The sequence below is a fragment of the Ailuropoda melanoleuca genome, chromosome 16, assembly GCF_002007445.2.
Source record: "Ailuropoda melanoleuca isolate Jingjing chromosome 16, ASM200744v2, whole genome shotgun sequence".
NCBI classification, from domain to species: domain Eukaryota; kingdom Metazoa; phylum Chordata; class Mammalia; order Carnivora; family Ursidae; genus Ailuropoda; species Ailuropoda melanoleuca.
Window position 1 is genome coordinate 47,270,036 of NC_048233.1, and position 18,604 is coordinate 47,288,639.

Genomic DNA, 18,604 nt, shown 5'->3' on the forward strand with positions numbered 1-18,604 from the left:
AACTGGAATCTTTAACATCCACAGCCTAAAGCATCTGCATTAGAATCACTTCTTGGGTGGATACCTTCTAGACAATTAAAAGAAAAACAAAACAACGAATAGAGTCTGCCTGCTCTAAGAACAAATTCCAGCCCCAGAATGAAGAAAATTCTTACACCTTCTAAAATTACAGTTTTCTAGATCTAATCATTTAAAGATCCAGATTGCATAGGACAAAGAACGGGTGATTACAGAATAGGGAAAGGAAAAGATGAGGTAAACTTTATTGGTGGTGTTGGGGGTGGTCAAAGAAAGCATGTGATGAGTTTTGAACATCAGTTTGAAGTGGGAGGCAGCACTGGGGGGAGGGACAAGTATAATAGGTATTTCCTCTAAGTCCTGTGAGCCTGGGGTGAAGTCAGGGTTACTGGCATCCAAACACTAAAAATAAAAGAAAATTGCTTATTTCAGTTTTCTTCATTAGCCACCCTACAGGATCACCCAGCATTTCCTAGGCCTCTCCTTGCACTAGCTTTCAGGAGCCATTTCCTGGGACATGGGTGATGGCCCTGGGAAAGCCATCAGAGCTCCTCTTGGCTTCTGGTTCTAGGCTTGCTCCAGGTGCCTTCTCTGAAGCAGCTTCTAGAAGAATTCACGTTCTGCTTCCCAGTTATAGACCCCTCAAGGCCACACTCATAAAGTAACAGATTAAAGGGACCTTAAGGTGTTTTCAGTCTAATTCCCTACCTGATTGTGGAGGCTCTTGAGAAAATCGCATTTGACTTCAAAGTGACAGCATCTACCACCCCAGACGCAGCCCGTTCCATTTTGGTCCTTTTCAATAAATAAAATGTTCAGGCTCATTGAACTGAAGTCCCCATACCTTCTTTAGCAGTATTCCTGCCAAGATTTTGTAATCAGTTTAATACGATCCGTGGCCATAGGATTATATGCCATAAAATGTCTTTCCGGTGACCAGAATTCAGTCTTCGTTATGGAAACAGTGAATTCAACCCTAGTGCAGTCTTACTAATCAATTTCCTTTTCTGTATGCATTATTTATCAATGTTCTTCTAATGTCATTCTCTGATTACATTATTAATCAATTCTTTCTTTTATGCAATCTAACAAGCATTAAATTAGTTACAGAATGCCTACTGTGTGTCAGGCACAGAGGTTACAGCCACATTGGTAAGTGAGTCAGATAGGGTTCCACGTCCAAGACGTTATTGGCTATAGGGATATAGAGCCAAGGAAACAGGCTTTAATTCAAAAGTGAGCTAAGGGCTATGTTATGGGAGCGATTAGAATTTGTTGGAGTTCACGCTGGGCCACCTAATCTCATTTGAATTATAATGCCAGAAATCAAGTGGCTGGTTTTTTAAAGTACAGGCTAGCCTGGAAGGTAAACTCCACTCACCTTGGATAAATTTGGGTCCCACATTTTATCGGCATTCATATGGGTCCCACATTTTATCAGGCACTCATATGCAGACCATCCCCAGTGGTGAAGCCTAAGGATAGGGCAAACCCAGGGTTAAGCAGTCATGGATGGGATGGATAAGTGTCTGGTAGGAGTGGAGGCGTAGGGAAGTGGGTCTTGGCCCTGGGTGTGTTTTATGGCTCTCAAATTCCAGACTCACTGGTCTTTCCCTAGTGGGCAAGTTTACTTCTCAGAATGACACAAGTTCCTGGGCCTCTGATGATACAACAGGAGCACGTTTTGTCCATTGATTATTCAATGGAGCAAGGTCAGAAGCATTAAGCAAAAATATTTCAAAAATATATATACATATACAGGGATTCATCGGTTTCCTAATTGCGTGGGTACGTGTATGTGCACACGCACGGATCCAATGTGCCCAGGTGAAGATGGAAACAGTTGGCAGGAAGACATTTTGTCAGGACACTGTTACATATTTGAAGACTAAAGTGATCACTAAATATATTTCCCAGTTGTCAAATCATGTAAGTTAAGAGCCTCATTTCACTGATAGCATTCCTAGCCTCAGACTATCTTCATAATTTTTACATTTTCTTCAACTTAATGAAATCTGCTCTGATTAAAAAACAGGATCTCCATAATTATGCTCCAAGTTATGGCAGAAGGGAGGAGATGGGTCTAATACAGAGATTTCTGGTGGGGAGGAGTATGGGCCAGACTTTAATCCCAGTGCCTCTCCCTCTTGTCCTGTGATCCCCAGCAACTTCCTGAACCACTTCACAAATGTATGTGTAAAGAGTACCCACATCATGGGATTGGTGTGAGCCAACCATTCATTCACTTGACAGATATTTACTGAGCACCTGCTCTGAGGTTCCAAACCCTCAGGACTGGGGTACTGCTGTGAAAGAGATGTGCAAAGAGCCCTGCTCTTGTAGAAAGTATGCGGCACGGGATGATGGTAGACAATGAATATAATTCACAAATGAATTATATAAAAGATGATAAGTTCTAGAAAAAAATGAAAATATGATAGGGCAGGGTGGGCTCGGGAGGGCAGGATGGGGCTGCACAGGTTCCCCAGTTAAATAGAGTGGTGTAGGTAGGCCTTGCTGAAAGGTGAGGTTAAGCAGAGACCTGGAGATGGTAAAGGAATTACCTAAGCGGATGGCCAGGAGAAGACCCTCACAGGCAGAAAGAACAGCCAGTGCAAAGGCACCAAGGTAGGAAGTTTCCTGGCATGTTTCAGGATGAAGGAGGACACTATATCGTATATCTAAAACAGAGTAAAAAAAAAAAAAAAACAGGGAGAAGTGGGGGTCTGGGATGTCACAGGATCGCATAACACCTCATAGGTTGTTATAAGGATTTAGGGTTTTATTCTGAGCAAGATAGAGAACCACTACAAGATTTTGAACATTTGTTTTGAGCACACAAGGGTTTCCTGGCCACTGTGTTGAAAATAAATGTCTAGGAAGCAAGGGAACCTGGCTAGGAGGCAGTAATGGAGGTGAGAGATGATTGTGACTCAGGGGTGATGGAAAGTGGTGAGAAGTGATGGGATTGAATATAAACTTTGGAGGAGGGCCAGCATGATTCCTGATGGATCGGATACTGATCATGAGCATGCTTGTGGAAGCAAATCGGGATCTCAGTTTGGATGTGTTTAATTTGAGATGTCTATAAGGCATCAATGTAGACATGTCAAGAGGCAGTTGGGTATGACTCTGGAGTTTGAGAGAGGGTTCTGGCATACAGATATAGATTTGGGAGTGTTTAGAAAGACTCAGTCCTTCTGTGTTTCTCCCTTACTTTCCAGCATTGCTACACTCAGAACACTTCTGACACTAGAGGCGGGTGGGTTCTCTCCCAACAAGCAATTCTCTGCAACTCCAGCTGTCTGTCGTACAACTGAACCCAATTCTGCTACTGTGTACCTGGACATAGCATCAGATCCCACAAGTTAAGTGTTCAGTCCTATTAGATTGCCCTCCCATGCAATTCAGATGCTAATCATAAGCCTAGGTTGTCACCTGTGCTTCTGATTGATCAGCTATAAATTGGAAGTTCCCATGACCCCCTCTTCAGGTTCCATTAATTTGCTATCGTGGCTCACAGAACTCAGGAAAACAGTTGACTTACTGTTTATTATAAAAGATTATGATAAAGATACAGGTAAACAAACATCCAGATGGAAGAGATGGGTAGGACAAGGGAGGTGGAAAGGGGCAGGGAGCTTCCACACCTCTGCAGATATGCCTCTCTCCCTGCACCTCCATGTGTTTGCCCACCTGCAAGCTCTCCACACCTCAAACTTCTAGGATTTGTATGGAGGCTTCATCATGTAGGCGTGATCCATCATTACCTCCATCTCCAGCCCCTCTCGCTTCACTGGAGAGTGGGGTGTGGGATTGAACGTTTCAAGCTTCTAATCGTGGCTTGGTCTTTGTGGTGATCAGCACCCATCCAGGAGCCCACCCAGAGTTGCCTCATTAGAACAAGACACTGCTATCACCCAGGAAATTCCAAAGGATTTAGGAACTCTGTGTCAGGAACCAGGGTCAAAGACCAAGTGTTAGAACAAAAGAGGGTACTTAGCACTGTAGTCACATAGGCAATTATAAGAGTTTTAGGAATTTCATGCCAGGAACTGGGAGCAGAGACCAATATATATATATTTTCTGTTATCTTACAGGGAGTCATCAGAGACCCACGAAAATATGAGGCAAGTTAATTCATTGAGATGGTAATTTGCATTTTGCTGTCATTATATTTTCCCCTCCACATCCCCACTTCTGTGACAAAAGAGGAAGCCAGGCTTTTGTTTCCTTTTGTCTCCAGGGAAGTTTATTTGGCAATAGAAATGTCCATTGCATGAAGGCAACCCCTTGTCGTTGCTTTTGTTTTCAAAAGCTTAGAGTTTCTGGAAGGGGCCTTCCAGAGAGGTGTGTGCAACAGGCAGGAGATTGAGGTAAAGTTCTCTCTACTAGTCACAGTTCAGGTAACCCAGGGCTTCCTTGGTCAGCATATGTTATTTCCCTATTCAGGGATTGGTTCAGGGTTGGCCCCGTTTGTCAGAAGCTTAAGACAGTTGCTGGGGATTTTAAGATATCCATTTAGACTCTCCTTTTGAACAGTGAGGTGTACGTTTGTTAGACCTGGAACTAATACAGCCATTTTACCCTCACGAAGGAAATAAGCTTAAAAACTAAGCTGCCATGTGGAAAAGGGCATACCAGGGAAAAATAGCAGAAAGAGGCACAACCATTATCTCTTGTTGTGTAACCAATTATCCTAAAACGAAATGGCTTAAAACCACAAAGTTATAATTTCATACAGTCTCTTTGGACAAGGGGTTTTGGGAGAGGCTTGGCTGGGTGGTTCTGGTTCTCAGGGTCTTTTATGAGGTTGCAGTCAAGATGTCAGGTGGGGCTGCACTCATCTGAAGGCTTGTCTGGAGCTGGAGGAGCTGATTCTAAGATGGTCCTTGATGTAGGAAAGACATTAGGGTTTGAAGCCAATAGCCAAGGAAGAATTCTTGAGATGTCATTGGTGTGAAAATGTGGTTTTATTACAGCACAGGGACAGGACCTGTGGGCAGAAAGAGCTGCACCGGGGTCATGAAGAGTGGCCCATTATATACTTCCAAGTTGGGAGGGGGTTAGGAAGAGTGTAAGTCTCTAAGGGATCTTGGAAGCAAGGTTTCCAGGACTTTGAGGGGGCTAGCTATTGTTGGGAAAAGGTCATTTATTACAGTCTAATAAAACCTTAGCCATGAGACCCTTCAGGTGTATATCAGTGGGCCATATGCTTGGGGGATGATTACGAATACATATCTTGGGGGGGGGGTTAGAGATAAAGGAAGTTTCCAAAGGAATTTTCATTTGTTAAAGTAGACTTACAGAATCCTTGGGTGGGGGGTGGGGAGAATCAGACTAGGATTGCCTTTTGCTCTTAGGAAAGTATTAACATCGAGGCAGTTGAGTCCCTAGGGGAATGTCACTCTGCCTATTTCAAGGACTTGTCGATGGGCTGTAGGTAGTAAGGAAATTTGATAATTTTTTTCTTCTCATCAGTCCTTACACATAGACAGCAGATTTGAGATTGCTGTAGGTAGGACCCTCTCTGTAGGGCTGCCTAAGTGTTCTTACAACATGGTAGCTGACTACCTCCAGAGTAAGGAAACTTTAAAACTTCTTTTATGTTATAGTCTCAAAAGTCACAAAACATAACTTCTGCCGCATTGTATTCATTAGAAGCAAGGCACTAAGTCCAGCACATACTGAATGGGAGGGGAATGAGGCTTCACTTTTTGAAAAGAGAAGCAGCAAAAAATTCGTAGTCATATTTTAAGACCACCACACATGGTGCTGGAGATCTTATAATCATACCTGAAGACTTTCCCACCAGTAAGTAAGCCAACACTTTCCTTTATCTTTAAAGCCAGGTTAAGTTGAGATTTTTTTTTTTTAATTTCTCATAGACAAAAGAATTGTAATTAATGCAGAGGGTGTAGATTGAAGTAGCTTATCTGGGAGAGGATGGCAGTTCTCAAAGCTGAGGGGGGAGATGGTTTCTTGGGAGGTGATAGGCTCTCCAAAAGGTAAGGGAAATGGCAGCTCCCAGGGAGACTGGATCTTCCACATTGGGACTCCCAGTCTGCACAAAAGTCCACGGGCCCTGCATAAACATCCTGGCTGCATTACCCATGTCTTTTATTTTCTGTATTCTGATGCTTTGACATCTGGGCCCTGCTCACTCTGGAGGGACTGCCCCTCCCATGGTAGCCAATTCCTAGAGATAGTAAATAGCTTACCTTTGAGAGTATTTTTCAAAAGCAAACCAACCAATCCAGAGTCCACACCCCAACTACCTCCTTTATCTGACTCTCACCCACTGAACCACTATCTACCTGCACTAATCACCCTAGGGCCAGGTCCCAGAAAACCGGGGACAGCCCCTATGCTCTAGACCCCACTGAAATATTTCAAACTAGCCAATCCCAAACCTGCTTACCATGCCTTGTCTGTTCCTTTCTGAAGAAAACACAATAAAGACTCTTGCACGTAGCTCTGCCCCCATCCCTGTGCCTCCTAACCAACATTGGTGCTTCTCTATATGGCCCCTGCATGGCATGGCATGACCTCCCCTTTTGGGAACTGTGAGTTACAAACTGTCTATTCAGTGGTAATCATCTCTTGATCTGTTGCCTTACTAAACCTCAAATTTTCTACTAATATACTATATTTTAAATCAGGCACACAATACATAAAACTTTCTACCTTCAAAAGACCATGTGGGTATAGACAAGGGGTAATCAGCTATGACCAGTAGTGTTCCTTCCTGAATATTCTGGACTATGTAAGACTCTAGGGGAAAATGGGAGCAGGAACTAGCCAGTCAGAAGCTGGGTAGAGTCAGCTTAATATAATTTTAAGAAAATTCCAAGAAAATAGATAACATAATGCTTCTTAACCTGAGCATGGTGATTACAAATTAAGACCTGCTATATTTAAGTTTTGGTTTTTGAAGAATCTGTTATAATCCTCATAAGCAGTTATTACTATTCATATGTTGATTTTAATTTTCAAAGTAACTTATAAAGATTTATTTTTAAAAATTCCTAGCCCCTACCATCTCCCCCTTTTGACCTCACGACACATTTGAACATCGGGATGTGTGAAAGCATTTGGTGACAATTTTTGTTACACAGATGGTGCGTGCCTCACCTCGTCTACAGAAGTTGCTGAGTACGTTGAGTCTTATTACTTGAAAAAAATGTACAATTATTTTTATAAATTTAATCATGAATTTACTTCATGGTCATTTCAATTTGGCCTTTTGGGCAACCTATGGAATTTCTCTGGAATTCAAATCTCAGCCATCTCCAGTAGGTAAAAGGCTTTCATTCTTTAAATTTGTATCTTTTTATTTCTTCCTGGATAACAAGGTTATCCTCCTTCTAAGAAGCTTCTGTCAACAGCCTTTGCCTAAGACTGACATTCCCAGTAATGTTTTCTCCTTTGTAGTCATTCTAATGCCTTTTTTTTTTTTTTGCATTATCTGTCCCAGCCCTTTCTCTGAGTTCCTATCTCAAATCTGTCCCATCATTGTCCTCAAGACATGACTATATGTCCTTCATCACTGATGAGATGGAAGCTGTAAAGGGAAAACTCAGTTTTTCCCTTTCTCTGTGTAGGGGAAAACCCAATTCTTCCCTACTAGGTGTTTCTTCCCTGTGTGTCTCCTTTACTTCCACAGAGAACACTTCACTTTTGACACTTCTGATCACCAAATGTGTGGAGGTTTATCCCTATACCAAGTAATTCTCCAGATACCAGTCGGGTGTTCTGCGATTTAACTCAATTCTAAAAGTATCTGCCTGGAGATTGTGTCAGATCCCACAGGTGAAGGACTCAGCCCCACAAGACTGTTTCCACCCGACTTCAGATGCCCATCACAACTAATAGATCCCTAGGTTACTCACAACTTCCGTCTGACTTGGCTACAAATTGAAGGTTCTCAGACCCCCTTCTCAGGTTCAATTAATTTGCTAGAGTGGCTCACAAAACTCAAAAAAACATTTTCTTATATTTACCAGTTTATTAAAGGATATGATAAAGTCTATAGATGAACATCCAGATGAAGAAATACATAGGTAAGGTCTGGGAGGACTCTGAGCACAGGAGCTTCTGTCCCATGGAGTGGGGTGCGTCACCCTCCTGGTATGGATGTGTTTGCCAGCCTGGAAGCTCCCTGAACCTCTTTCTATTGGAATTTTATGGAGGCTTCTTCACATAGGCATGATCAATTATTGACTGCATTCTAGTCCCTCTCCCCTCTCTAGAGAATGGGAGGGGTGGAGCTGAAAATTCCAAGCTTCTAATCATGGCTGGGTCTTTCTGGTGACCAGCCCCCATCCAGAAGCCCACCCAGAGCGGCTTCAATAGAACAAAAGATGCTCCTAGTGCTCTTATCACTTAGAAAATCACAAGGATTTCTGCAGCTCTGTAAAAGGAACTGGCGGCAGAGACCAATATATATTTTCTATTACCTCATAGAAGCTGACTGATATGAAGGAGTTCCCTCATTCATCCTCAGGTTCTAAATTCTCTATATTTCTGTGTTGAATTCTCTCATTTTCCTTCAAGTGTCAGAGGAAGGGGTTGTGGGAAAGTACTCTTCACGTAAGCTAGATTACTCCTTTTGGCTCCTTGAAGAAAAAGGGCCCCTGTATTTATCACCTCCCATGCATCCATCCATCTAGCCAGTCATCCACCGAACAACTAATTATTGAGCACCTGCTATTTTGGGGAATCAGAGGTGCTTAAGACACTGTCCTTGTCTTTAAGGACTCTAAAAGAAGACTAACCAATTAGAAATCCAACAGTTACAAAAGTGTGTACAAAAATACATAGATAGCACAGAGCTGATAATGACTTACTATGGCATAGGGTGGTGTTTCAGGTTTTATTACTGTGTAACAAGCCACACCAAAATTAAAACAACAATTTATGATTTCTCATTATTCTCTCATCTCAGCTTGGCTTGGCTGGGAAACTGTCCTGCTTTATGTGTTGTCTGCTGGAACAGAAAGTCCATGATGGCTCCTTAATCATATGTCTCACTTGCACCCTCATCTGAGAGGACTGGAACAGCTGGGTGCTGGCCAGGCAACTCTTACCTTCCAAGTTGCATCTCCACCTGGCTTGTTTGAACTTCCTCATAGCAGTGTAGTTGGCCTTCTTTTGGTAGATAACTTCTGAGAAGTGAGCATAGAAGCTGCTAGTTCTCTTCAAACGTGGGCTTGGAAGTCCTATAATACAACTTTCACTATATTGTATTGTCAAAACAGGTCACAAGTCCAGACCAGATTCAAGAGGAGGAGGCATAGATTTCACTTCTTGAAGAGTGGAAGCCACGCATGTACATGGTGGGAAGGCATTTGTGATAGCCATTTTTGGAAATTACTAAGGAAAATGGTCAGGGAAAGCATCATTAAAAAGTGATTAAATTGGTCAAGGAAAAATTGTCTAAGCATAAGCTTATTCTTTTGGCTTCTGTGAATAAATACTTCTAGTCCCTATCTCACTTTTTTTTTTAAGATTTTATTTATTTATGTGACAGAGAGACAGCCAGAGAGAGAGGGAACACAGCAGGGGAGTGGGAGAGGAAGAAGCAGGCTCCCAGCCGAGGAGCCCGATGTGGGACTCGATCCCAGAATGCTGGTATCACGCCCTGAGNTGCTGGGATCACGCCCTGAGCCGAAGGCAGACGCCCAACGACTGTGCTACCCAGGCGCCCCCCATCTCACTTTTATCACTTCTACCCAGTCCCTAGCCCGTTGCTCAGAGAATAAAGTATAGTTCATGTCTGGCATAAAAATAATACAAGGAGCGTAGCCATTTGAGATGTGATAGTCTATTGTCCATACTGTTATCTTCTTTTGATTGTCCTGACCCTCAATTTATCTCTCCACATTCCTGGCATTTCTTTTTACACCTTGCAACATACCCTAGTCAATACCAAATTATCAATACCCTGAAGAAGAGGTATGTCCCTTAGACAGGAACATGGAAACATGGACTCTGGAAACCTGACTATCTCTGTTCCAATGGGACTAGGAGTTAATTTCTGGAGACTCAAAAACTCTGGAAATCAGGGGCGCCTGGGTGGCACGGCGGTTGGGCATCTGCCTTCGGCTCAGGGTGTGATCCCGGCGTTATGGGATCGAGCCCCACATCGGGCTCCTCCGCTATGAGCCTGCTTCTTCCTCTCCCACTCTTCCTGCTTGTGTTCCCTCTCTCGCTGGCTGTCTCTATCTCTGTCAAATAAATAAATAAAATCTTTAAAAAAAAAAAAACTCTGGAAATCATGTTGTTTCTATGCAATGTCCATTCTAGGAAATTAGTTATTTACTGTTCTCTCTCTGGATTTAGTGAAATATTCTTGCAGTTTCCATCTTTCTCAGCTGTTCTAAATGGATCTAAAGGTAAAGATTTAAGCCCTTACTTGGGTCAGAAGCATAAAGCAGAAGGAGTGGTCCCCCATCTCCACCTGACTTTCAGGGTCTGTATGGTAGTAGTGGCAGGAAAAGCAAGAGGAGTGCCCCAAGTGGGAGATAAGAGAATTTGGTGAGCGGTCTCTGGCCAGCCACCTCTGGCCACCACTCTTTGCCAGAGTCACCCTCTCTTCTTCCCAAACTGGGAGGCTCTGCATTTTGCTTTCATTCTTTACAGGAGACTGTTGCTAAAGTCCAAGTGGAGATGGAAGGTCTGAACTAAGGCAGGACATTGGTGAAGAAAGACCAAGCACCTCTGTTCATGCCTACCCTCCACCTCACACGCACACGCTTGGAACCCCTGGTCCTGGGGTAAAGCAGCTCAGAGTTTCTGCTCTGTTTGCACAGTTGCTTGTTTTCCCATTCTTCTGGATCCTTGTACTTTTTCAGGGCACTGACAACTTTTCCGGGGAGTAATCCTTTGCCTGGGAGCTGACTTCTTTCATCATCACCATCTGAAACAGTCCCTCCTAAGTTGGATTGGGCTGTGTCTGGGAACACATTGCAACTTCAGAATCCAGATGCCACTGTAACCAGTCTAAAGATAAATGGGATGACATGATTTGTTGCCCTTAATGAAACAGGGGTTAACTTGGAAATGAACTCCTCCTTGTCAGGGTCCAAGCTGGGCAGGATGTCACTGACAGGACCAAGACAACTTTCCATATCTAGAGTGTCCAAATGTTATTTGTTTTTGTTTTTTTCCCCACAAATGTGTTTGAGAACTAAAAATTTCTGAGAGATTTTGATATCAAGGCTGGGAGAAAAATGGAAAAAAGAATCATGATAACTTTAAGAGGTGGAAATTACTCTTACACACGTTTTACAAAGGCATAGGGAGATGAAGACACTGGTCCCTGTTTACACTACTAACAGTGGCAGAGATTTTAATCCAGGACTCTTTGGCCTGGGATGGCCTCCTCTCCACCAGCCACGGGTGAGCTAGCAGGAGCTCTAGGCAGGGCCTGCCTGCTGCTCTGCTCAGGGTGCTTCCTTGGGCCTGCCCAGCAACTTGTTCTCTACTTTTTCTTTTCCTGACACAAGCCCCAGTGACTTGGTCTGCTTTTCTTTCTTCTAGAGCTTCCATCACTCTCCCCTGGTTTTCTGCCCCCAATCTCAGATACACAATGTCCTGTGGTGTACCCAATTCCCTGCTTCCTCCCTACTCTCCAAGGCAAGCACTTAATTTCTGTTATGCCTTAAGGGTTTCACTACAGGTCTCTACAAGGACACAGAGAGGGGGGTAACAAAAATAAGAGCTTTGCAGACTCTTTGCAGTCCTGGCCTCAGGTATAGGGTGCGTGACCCTTTTGTGAGATAGATAAGGAAAGCCTTGGTGATCATCAAACATCCACTTTTATTTCAGAAAGTGGAGCCCACTAGCTCCCCTCTCTTCCCACTGTTCCCCAGCTTAGGGATGAAAATGCTTGCGTCCCCTTAGGAAGCTTCTCTCCAGCCAAAAGACTGCAGCCTGGCTAGCCACTGGAGATTCCCTGGGCCATTTGCCTCTCTGGAGTCTTCCAGACTGGGAATCACTCATTTCCTGGCTCTGCCATTCCCAACTTATCCTCTGGGGGTGCTGTCTTTGCGACTTGGCCCCAGTCCTTTGAGGCCACGAAAACCTTGATTAATGGTCGGTGGCCCCTCGTAAATTTAGATACTGGTGTCAAAAGGCATCACAGGACACCAAAGTTTAAAGAAGTTGGTCTCATCAGCCAGGTCACCAAGAGACTACATATTTTCTCAAAATTTAAAGCATTCAATTTCTTCCTGCCTAAGAAAAATCTCACAGGGGAGTCTGAGTCGTGAACAAAGACGGGGACTGCTGTGGATTTATTTTCCTTTTTCTTTCTTTATTTTCAGTGGAGAGATGATACAATTAGGTTGGAATAGAATAGGTGATTGTCTCACCAGGTGATTCTTAGGGGAAAGCAGAGATGGTGTAGCTTGAAAATAGCCTAGTAGCAGCCACAGCTGTGGAGTGGGAGGGAAAGTCAGCATTCTCAGTGGGCAGTGAAAGTCAGTTACTCATTATCACCAACACTTGACAGGACAGTGAACACGCGACATTATATTTATGCTACATAAAATAACGTGATACAATTTTTACGGCCCAATTTAATGCAGTAGAGGGTATCGGTTTAATAAAGACAAGGACAATAGAATTAAAATTATCTATAGATCTACATAACAAAGGCCAGTAAAAAGTGAGAATTGCGGTAATTTGACAGGAAATAGATGGCACTGTCATAAAATTTGTAAAATGAAGAGAAAGTGCCTCACTCTGAATTTGTGTGAGTTAAGTTGACAGGTGCTGATCTGGAAGAGGAAAAAAGCAAAAACTACACAGCCATCTCTTCTGAATTCCCAGGCCAAGCACAAGCTCCCTTCATTTATTCCCTCCTCTGGCAGCAAAACAGAGTATCTGCTGTGAAAAACTAATGTTTTAACAACTATCTGACAAACAAGCAAACTTTTCTATGGTTGTGTAAGATTTTTGAAAGTTGAATTTCACTCCACTTTGGTACCTTGCTTACCATCTAGATACCTGTGGCAACTGGCTGGAGAGCGTTAATATAAATATAGAAATATCAGTACCAGTTGCTCCCTGGACCCATGAAGAGCTGTGGGCTCAGAGATGAGGGTGATTTCTAAGGACAAAAAAATGCATGTGGTGTGTGGGTGGATTTCAATTTTATGCCACCCACCACGTGTTGATGGAGCTTCCTCTGAGAGTCCATGTCAGGGCTGGGTTTGGTGGAGAGGCAGAAAAGTCTATGACCTGGTCCATGCCCTCAAAGAGCTCATAGTCTGTAGAAGATGCAAGTTACTCTGATATGTCGACTTTCTTTTAAGGGTTCAAGGTTGAGAGTAAATCCTAATGCTCTTTGGTCATTCTGCCTAAAGGTTTTTCTTAACCATGCTCCTAGGACCAAGTTCATGGTGGTGTTGGCTCCTCAAAGCTCTTTTTCCTTTGTCCATCAGTCAAACTCCCTTGAACTAGCCCCCTTCCTTTCTAGGGAAGGAGCAAACCAACCATAGGCTCCCGTTACTCCTCAAGGCTATAGGAGGCATCAAATATCTAAGCCATGTCAGGCCATTGTCAAATCCTTAGCTCTGTTCTCTGTAGAGTGGCACTCAGTCTCTGCTCCTCAGAATTCTAGGGTCCCCCTGAGGTTTTTTGGAGAGTGCTTCAGTGAGGAGAGGGAAGAAGGGAGGCTGAGAGGCTGGGCCAAGGCCCTCCCCTGCCTCAATAGCAGCTACAACATAGCTCCACTTCCATCTGTTTTACGTGTAAACTCTACATGAACACTGTCAAATCCATAAAAGGCTCAGTGAGGATGGAGGCTGAGAAGCGATGAAGGATTCATCAGATTAGGGCATCTCTGTGTGGTGGTTAACTTGATGTGTCAGCTTGACTAGGTCACAGGGTGCCCAGATATTCAGTTAAATATTATTCTGGATATGGCTGTGAGGGTGTTTCAGGATGAGATAAGCACTTGAGTTGGTAGACTGAGTAAAGCATATTGCCCTTCCCAACATGAGTGGGCATCATTCAGTACACGGAGGGCCTGAATAGAACAAAAAGCAGGAGGAAGAGTTTGGTCTCTGCCTGATTATTAGGCTGGGCCATCAGTCTTTTCTCGCCTTTGTGCTGGGACTTTCACCGTTGTCTGGTTGTCAGGCCTTTGGACATGGACTGGAACTACACTGCCAGCTTTCCACCATTCTGCAGATGGCAAGTGATGGGACTTTTCAGCCTCCATAATCACATGAGCCAATCCCTTATAATAATTCTCTTTCTTCTTCTCTTTATATGTCCTATTGATTCTATTGCCCTGGAGAACCTTGGCGAATACATGGCCTTAGGTCAGTTTCAGAAGAGGGGTGGGTGCAGAAGCCAGGCTGAAACAAGTTGACGGGAAGTAAGAAAGTAGAGGTGGTAAGTATAAACTTATTTTTTTTCTAGAATGGGTATGAGGAAGTGCCTTGCGGGGAGGGGAGGAAAGGTTTAGAGAGAATTTCCTTTGAGAATTCATGACCTTGAGGGTAGAGAGGAAGCTGTCCACAAGTTGAGAAGGAGACACAAGAAATATGTGTGGGAACGGCAACTAATGGCACATTATTCACAGGAAGTGGGTGGGAAGGGGCCAAGGACACCACCTGGCTGTGTGAACTCAGACAAGTAACTTATCCTCTGGAACCTCCATGCCTCCACCTGTAACCTGCACATCGCAGTGGCCACCCCACTGGCTTGTGAGGATGAAATAAGATGGATTGTGTGAAGGCAGGTAGCACAGAGCATGGTACATAGAGGGGCGGTCACTCCTCCCTCCGCTCCTCTCTCAGCTTCCTGACACCATCCACGGTCTCCTGATTTCCGCATCTCTCTCTGCACCTGTGGGCGGAGTCAGGTAGATCAAGGTTTAAACCATGACTGTACCATGTACTGGCTGTTTGACTTTGGGCAGGTTATACCATCTCCCCAAGCCTCGGTATTGACATCTGTGAAATGAGAATAACATTTTTATCAGGATTATTTGTGAAGGTTAAATGAGACAGTATATATAAAGCACTTATCGAAGTGCGTAACTTACACAAGATATGGTCGAGAAAAGCATAGTTTAAGTGACTCAGTAGAGGCTAAAGGCTTTATTCAGCCGACGAGCATCAGGGAGCACCTGACAACCAGATGACGCCCCAAGTCAAAGTAGGTTTTATGGGGTAAAGAGGAAAGAGAGGTGTGTGTCCTTGTGGCTTGGTGCAGGCAGTCCCTTTCATCACTAAGTGCTGGGAAGCCTATGCTTGGAACTGTGCCTCTGGTTCGGCGTCCTTAATGCAACCCTGGGACAGTTCTTTCAAGGACTGTTTTCTAAGCTTTGCACTTTGTCTGCTAGTCAAGGTTCAGGTGGGGAGGAGGTAGCAGAAAAAAAAAGAGAGAGAGAGAAAAGAGGAACGGGGAAAGGAGCTAAGGCTAAAGCCAGGAAACCTGGGAGCCCCTGTCATGTCTATTTTAATTCTTTTGTAATATTAAGTAAATGTAGTGAAGGAATGAGAAATAAATGCGTGTCTGGCCTAGGAGTTATCTTAGTGCTTTTAACTGGGATATGGAGTTATCTAGAAGAAAATTCCTTTTACCCATGCTTGTTTTAAAAACTATATAAGACTATGTAGATATACAGCTCCCAGGTCCCCCCCCCCAACTCTCCGCCTTACAGAATCACCCTTTAAATATCAAACCAAAATTGGTCAAGATTCCCTCCGTGGTGATGGCAGGAATTCTGGTCTTCCATGGGGTTTTTCTCAAGAAGACCCCCCCACCCAGTATTTTTGAGTTTTCTCCAATAATGTTTGTGTGAGCCAGAACTGTGTCCTGACCATTTCCTGTCACCTCTGGCCTCTGGGTCACCCTTTGCCACCTTATAACTTTTCTCCAGATTCTCCCCCCTCTTTCTCTAGGACACAGCTAAGCTCAAGTCATACATTTCAATAAAACTTAACAGTTTGATGGAAACAACTTCAACATACAGAAAATAAATTTCAGACGGGGTTCTGGGCATCTCAGCCCCCTAAGCCACAAAAAGACATGGCTCGCAAACAGAGGTCAGCCCTGTCCTTGGCTTCCTGCTGCCACCTGTTGCAGGCCTCAGTGGTGATCACCCCTTGTAAACAGAATGCCTCCAGCATTCATCCCTTGGCTTGATGTCTCCTTCCATCCTCAAAGCCAGCAATGGCCAGTTGGGTCTTCCCCACCTCTGACCCTGATTTCCTTTTGTGACGTGTCTCTTCTTTCCTTGCAAGATGTCTTATGATTACATGGGCCCACCCAGACTATCTTAGGAAGATTTCCCATCTCTTTTTTTTAGCACATCTGCAGAGTTTCTTTTGCCATGTAAGGTCACATAGGCCCAGGTTCTGGGGACCAGCCTGTGGACATCTTTGCTGGGACGTGCCTGCCGCCGATGAGTTCTCCTCTACTACTGCAGAAACAGGTCATACCTTTTGGCAACTTTAAAACAGTGGTTTGTTCTGAGGACATGTATAAATAACTTGTTTTTTTTGTTTTTGACATTTTTGTTGCTGGAATTCTTCATGGGAAGACAGTTATATTTGTTTGGAAGAAATAAGGCAATAAGGAGTGAGGAGGCCTGAGAGTGTGGGGGGTACAGAGGGCAGGTTAGGGTCGGGTAGAAAAGCAAGACTCATAAGACATTTCAAGTAACAAAAGAGAATCACTATAGTGTCTTCTTTTTTGTTTTGATTTTTTAAAAAAGATTTAATTAATTTATTTATTTGTTTGAGAGAGAGTGAAAGAGAGAGCTGGAGACGGGGGAGGGTCAGAGGGAGAAGCAGACTCCCCACTGAGCGGGAAGCCTGATGCAGCACTCAATCCTGGGACTCGATCCTGGGACTCCAGGATCATGACCTGAGCTGAAGGCAAGGCAGGTGCTTAACCGACTGAGCCCCCCAGGCGCCCCAGTATAGTGTGTTCTAGGGAGGTGGAGCCTGTTAACCCGAGGACGCTTTGCTTCCAGGACAGGGTAGTAGAGTCAGCATGTCAACTGGAGAGTAGGAACGGAGCACGGCTACTTAGTAGAAGAGATAGAAAATTGAGATCCTCCAAGGGAAATCGAAGATGAAGGGGTCCAGGAATAGAGTACTGGTGGGAAAGGGAGAGAAAAGGAAAGAAAACAAGCAAAGATACTAAACAAAAGAAACGAAAGACCAAACTGCTGGCCAGAATGGACAATGGACATGTGGGACGTGAAAGCCACTTCCTTTTTTTGGGGGGATCTACATTCAAGTCCACCTTGCTCACTGATGCCATGGGGCAGCATGAGGTGAGAGGAGATGAGAAAAGATGCTGAGTTCTACACCGGGGGGTATTTGTGGTAAAGGCAAGATTTCAGGACAAGAGAACCAAGGAGCCTGAAGGATCGGGGACAAGAGGGCAGCTATATTTGGTTGCAAGTGATTTAGAAGTTCACTGCACTGCCTCCCATGACGGTTTGTACCAAACCCCCGTCTGGTTCCTGTGAGTGATTCACGTCATCTGCCCACTGCCACCTCTCCAGCCCTTGAGCACTCTCTTCCCTCGTTAACATCTGGACACTATCTTCTCTAAATTCCTTTAAGATCCAAAATAGTCCTAATTTTTATTTTTTTATTTACTTTCACATCCGTCTTTCAACTAGTCTGTAAAGTCAACAAAGGCATGTATACTGTTTTTTACAACTGCATAGCCAGGATCTAACCTTGGACGTGGTAATCAGAGAAGGATATGGTGTTTGTTCAATGAGTGAATGAAGAAACTTTGGCCTATTCTCCTTCATTTCATTTTTCAGCCTCTCTTTAAGTCCCAGTAGGTTCTTCCTTTGTTCATTTCTGACACCTCTTCTTGTCCATACCTGCTGCTGCCGTGTAAAGGGCGTGCAGAAGATAATGAAACGGGCCAGACCTTGGTGAATAGACTTGCCTACCAGAGTAAGCAGCTCCTGGAGATAAGACCCACCTCAAGTAAAACAAAGCATGAGGCACCAAGTGGGTGCCTAGTGCCTGAAACTCATGCTCCAGGCAGGAAATGTGGCCACGTGCTGCTATATAACTGGACAGGAGGAAATAGGTGGGGATGCTGGCAGGTGTTGGGACCAGTGAGATATTGCAGGGGAGGCAAGTGTCTGGAAGACTTGAGGCTTGGAGCCAAAACTAGAACATGAATGTCTCTGTGTGTGTATGAATGTATGTGTCCTCACACTTACCTACACAAGGAAAAAGAATAGAATCGGCTGGAAAGAGTGTGGTGGCCATGCAAATAGAATAGCAGCCTTGTCGCAAGAAGTGGTCCCCTGAGTCATTGACTCCTGTAAGAACAAGATGGGTCTCTAAGTTGCAGATAGGCACCACGTGGTTTCACCTACGGAATAGGTGTGTGTGATGTGAAGGAGAAAGCCAGGTAGATTCATCCTACACCGAAGTTTGATACCACCTCAACTCTGGACTAGTAAAACAACTTTAACTTCTTCCCACTCTCGTTCCACCTGTACAATTTATCTAGGTCCACTTGCTAGTAGATAGAATCCATGGCATTTTGGTTAAACTTCCAATGGCTCCCTATTGCC